A 5,145-nucleotide genomic window follows, 5' to 3' on the forward strand; every position below is an offset into this window, starting at 1 on the left:
CTTCTGACTCTAGGGCCTGTGCTCTATCCACCTCACCACCTAGCCTCCCTGTAATTGCTTCTTTTTCCGCTGCTTGCAATATATTCTAGTTGACTTGGATCTCTAAAATTTAGCTATAATATTCCTGGTAGTTTTCATTTTAGGATCTATTTAGGGAAGTGTCATTGGATTCTTTCAAATTCTATTTTACCCTCTGCTTCTAGAATACCAGGGAGATTTTTTGTTTCTGTAAAATTCTTGAAGAATGAAACCCAGGCTTTATTTATTTATTTATTTATTTTTGGATACTGGCTTTCAGGAAGTTCAATAATTTTAAAATTATCTTTTTTGGATCTATTTTCCACAACAGTTGTTTTTTCATTGAGATACTTCATATCTTTTTCTAGTGTTTTATTCTTTGGTTTTTGTTTTATTCTTTCTTGATTTTTCATAAAATGATCAGCTTTCCTTTGCTCAATTCTATATTTTAAGGAATTGTTTTCATCAATGAGCTTTTGTATCTCCTTTTCCATTTGTTCAATTATGCTTTTTAAAGTATAATTCTCCTCAATGATTTTTTTTAAATCTCCTTTTCCATTTCTGAAAATGTCCTTTCAAGCCACTTACCATCTCTTTGTTGAGTGCTCCAGAAGCAACTGTTGTGGCACACTCTATCCTCTCCCTCCCTCAGTTTTCTATAATTCTCTCTCAAATGAGGAAGCAAAGCCTTTTCCCAAATCTTACAAGTTGTCTTGGGCTGGTAAATTGTTTCATTGAGTCTTTATTTCTGGTTTCTACAACTCTATAACTTATTTAGATTCCTTATTTAAATGTTTTTGGAGAGACTTGTGGGAGATCTTGGGTGATTCCCTGGCTTTACTCTGTCATCTTGGCTCTGCTTCCATACCTTATACATTTTATTTTTTAGGTTTTTGCAAGGCAAATGGGACTAAGTAGCTTGCCCAAGGCCACACAGCTAGGTAATTATTAAGTGTCTGAGACCATATTTGAACCCAGGTACTCCTGACTCCAGGGCCAGTGCTTTATCCACTATGCCACCTAGCCGCTCCATACGTTATACCATAAATAGAATTAAGAAATATTTGTAGGATAGGATTGGGCTTAATTTCAATGATTTCAGGTTATCAGAGTATAGGAAAGAAATTTTGAATGATTTTTTATGATAAAAATTGAAAAGCATTTTAGAATTTATTTGATCTTTTAAGTCTTTTGGTATACATGAAATGTATTCATATTCCTTGAAATGTTTAAGCTATTTTTTCTTTCCTTTTCTTCCTTTCTTTTTTCCTTCCCTGCTTTCTTCCTTCTTTCAATCTCATTATCCCTTCCCTTTATTCTTTATTTATTTCACATGCAATGGGAAGCCATTGAAAATATCTGAATGTACATTAGCAAGATAATATTGACAACATAATTTTAAGTGAACATGTTGTATCCTCTTGCAGACAGGGGCTATTTCATTTTTTAAAGTACCTAATCAAGATTAGTCACAAATGTTTGGTGATTCTATAATCCATTGATAAATATAAAGATTTTAGAGAAATAGAAAGAAAGTAGAAGCAGGAAATCAAGGCAAGGAAATTAAACAATTTTGAAGCAATTATCAATAAATGTTCAATGAATAGAATGGCAGTTTTCTTAGTAGAGGTATGAGAACTATTGCAGAAATAGAAATAAAAAATAATACAAGATGTCATTATGGGAGAAATGTGTTTCATCACCAAGAGCAAAAGGGAGATAAGACAATGGTTTCTGTTTTTGAGAATTCAAATTTATTCAAATTCAAATTCAAATTGTTCATAATATATGCATAAATATATATACATACATATATATATATATATATATATATATATATATATATATATATATATATATATATATATATATATATATAATGCCGCTGGCCAGATATTTTTATAATTTTCTTTCTTGGAGATGACCAGTTACCAAGAAGGAGTAAACATTTAGTAGAACAGTCAAAGGAGATTGGAATTAAAACAAAAGGGGAAAGAGATTCAAATAATAGAACAATTTTTGTGAAGGTCAGCAGTTTTCTCTCAGCTTTCAACTTTTATGTAGCATTTGCTATTAACATACAGCTTTTTTTGATATTTACTTTTTCATTGTCTTCCATGACACTGATATCTCTTTCCACTCTGTATTGGTTAGTCCCCTTTACTAGTTTTTCTTCCTTCTCATGTCTTTTGGTTTATGAGTGATCCTGGGTTTATTTGCTTTTCTCTTTATTGTCTCACATCCACTCTTATGAATGGATAATTTTCAATTATTCACTCCCTGAATTAATATTTCGTATACCAAGCTTTCACAGATAAAGTATTAGAAAAATCATCTACACTCATGAGATTCACTTTCACATTGGCTTTTCTTGTGTTTTGTAATCTTACTTTTGAGTAATTACATAAGTAATTTGATACATTTACTTGTTTTCTTTTAACTTCACAATAATTTATCAAGTGCTACATTTAATTCCTTTTTCCTTTCCATTCAAAGTTTATTTTAATGCTCAAGTATTATCTTTTAGAGGAGACTTTTCTTGATTCATACAAGATGTTCATGGTTTCCAACAAAAAGCCTCAGTTTTGTTTTGTGATTTGTTTTGTGATTGCATCATGTTTGTCCTCCCCTGCACATTAAGTTACCTGATCAATCTAGCTTTTAGCAGAGAATTTTCATTAGATCTTTGGGGAAGGGATTTAGAGAGAAGGAAGAGGTTCTTTGGGCTTGGTCTGAGGGTCTAGGTCTGTGCCTTGACCTAGTCCCCACCACACTCCACATACCCCTTGTAAATAAAACCAGACCCTGCCTCAGGCCCCTTGTTCTTCCTGAACTCTTCTTTCTCTTCCCCCACTGTATGAATAGATTGTTATATTTTTCTTAAAGAAAATGTATTGGATGTTCTGAGAGGGTAGAATCAAGATGGTAGAGAGAAGACAGGCATTTCCCTAAGTTCTCCGAGGTTTCCTTCAGAAACAATGTTAATCAAACCTCTAAATAGATTCTAGAGTTAGAGAAGCAACAAAAGAACAGAATGAAGCACTGTCCAACCTAAGACATCTGGGAAGGATTTCAGAAAAGGTCAGTCTTCTTATGATGGAAATGGAGCATGACCCAGCACAAAGAGATGAACCCAATGCAGGGAGCAGAGACCAGTATGCTATGTTTGTGAAGGAGGTCAGCAGAGATCTTTAGCCAAGGTGCCTGGGTCCCAACTCAACAGACCAATGGCATAGCAAGCCAGTTGGAAGATCTTCAACTTGGGTAGATGTGTTTGTTAGGGAGGGGATATCAATGATCTGTCAGAGGAGGCGCAGTAGGTCTGAGGAGGTGAGAAAACTATAGACCCCTTCAGCTGGCAAATTTCTTGTCTATAATGATGACAGTAGAAGGCACAATTCCAAGTTCATGAAGTGGTAGTTCCATATCGGCTTTGGAAAACTAAGTCACCTAGCAACTACACAGGATCCTACCCACCCCCTAATTTCTCCCTTGAATGTAGATCCACTAAATTGCAGCCAGTTGTTCTTTGTCCTTGAATGTCTGGGTCAGGAATATCCCATCAGGCAACTGAACCTGAATGTGATTCTGAAATTCCTCTCACTTGGTGGGAAGCTCCTCACTAAGAGAAGAAGGAACAAGATCTGGCTTAGTTGCAAAGAAAGTCATCCATGAGGTAGCATCACTAAACTTCTTAGCTCTCTATTTTATCCCTTTCAATCTTTTCATGGACTAGCAGGCTGTGTTCTCTTCAGCTTTCTCTATCCTCTATTCCTGAAATCCCTGGTACATCTCATTCTTCTGTAGGCAATGCCTTATTCTTGATTCTGCCATCTACACTCCCTCTCTTACTCCACAGACTCATTGCTCTTATTCCTTGCTTCTATCTATCTACTTACACATATCATCTCCTCTACTAAAATGTAAATTTCTCAAGATAAATAAATGTTTCATTGTAGGGTTTTTTTTTTTTTGCTAAGAACCTGGCAAATTATTGGGTTTTGTCATGTCTTTATTATTAATATTAATAATAATCATTAGCACTTCTATAGCGCTTTCATGATCACAGATCACTTCATATCTTATTTTATTTGATCATCACAACAACTCTGAGGCAGGTTCCGTTTCCATCGCCAGTTTGAGAAAACTGCAAAGTTAAACAGACTTTTGGCTCCAAGTCTAGCATATTATACAAGATTTTTCTAGGTATTGATTAATTTATTTTTCATTATGTCTCTTCAATATCTCATCCTGATATATTTTCCCTTCTCACTTGGTTTTATGATACTCATTTCTCCTGCTTTTCCTCTTTCTTACGTTGTTTCTCCTCCTTAATTTCCTTTACTGGATGATCAATTACCTCTTACCTCTAAAATTATTTTTTCAAATTTTATTTATTTAAGGCAAGGGGGTTAAATGACTTGCCCAAGTTCATACAGCTAGTCTATTATTAAGTGTCTGAGACCAAATTTGGACTCAGGTCTTCCTAACTTCCTAACTCCAGGGCTTTATCCACTGCACCATCTAGCCACCTAGCTGCGCCTACCTCTAAAGTTTTGCCCAAGGTCTTCTTCATCTATTTTTCCACTCCTTCCTTTTTTGTGATGTCAACAATTCATGGAGTTTCAAATAAGTCATAGTTATGTTTCTAGTCTTAATTACTTTACTAAAGCCATTACTTACATTAATAATGGCATGATGAACATGCTATCTAGGTATCCCCTAGAGAAGTCCCCTTTAATATACTCCTCATATTCCTTTATTACAGAATTATTTCATGGTCACTTATACCTTACTTGTAATATCTGTCCACTGATTTGTCATCCTAATTACATAGTGGAGAGAAAACAGCCCTGAAGTTCTATTTGTAAAGAACATTCCTCTGGATTTCTCCATTATTCCTCAGGAACCACTTACTATTGTCTGATTACTTCAGCAATGATAGTTATATGTTGTTGTATACTGAAACATCTCCTTATTATTGTAAGGCAGAGAACTGAAAAGATCCCACATTTAAAGAGGACAGCCAGGTAATCAATCTCCTCATTTCATCCCTTGCTGAACGCCATGGCAGTTCCTCAATATATCATGCTAATGGATAGTTTCCATATCTCCTTTATCTGTTTT

At 34.7% G+C, this 5,145-nt stretch overlaps 1 pseudogene; it reads right to left on the reverse strand.

Moving 5' to 3' along the window:
- Positions 1-3,369: 3,369 nt before the first annotated feature.
- On the reverse strand, positions 3,370-3,852 carry LOC141492093 (UBX domain-containing protein 1 pseudogene; annotated as a pseudogene).
- Between the last annotated feature and the right edge of the window lie 1,293 nt (positions 3,853-5,145).

The sequence above is a fragment of the Macrotis lagotis genome, chromosome 6 (genome assembly GCF_037893015.1).
Source record: "Macrotis lagotis isolate mMagLag1 chromosome 6, bilby.v1.9.chrom.fasta, whole genome shotgun sequence".
Classification (NCBI taxonomy): domain Eukaryota; kingdom Metazoa; phylum Chordata; class Mammalia; order Peramelemorphia; family Peramelidae; genus Macrotis; species Macrotis lagotis.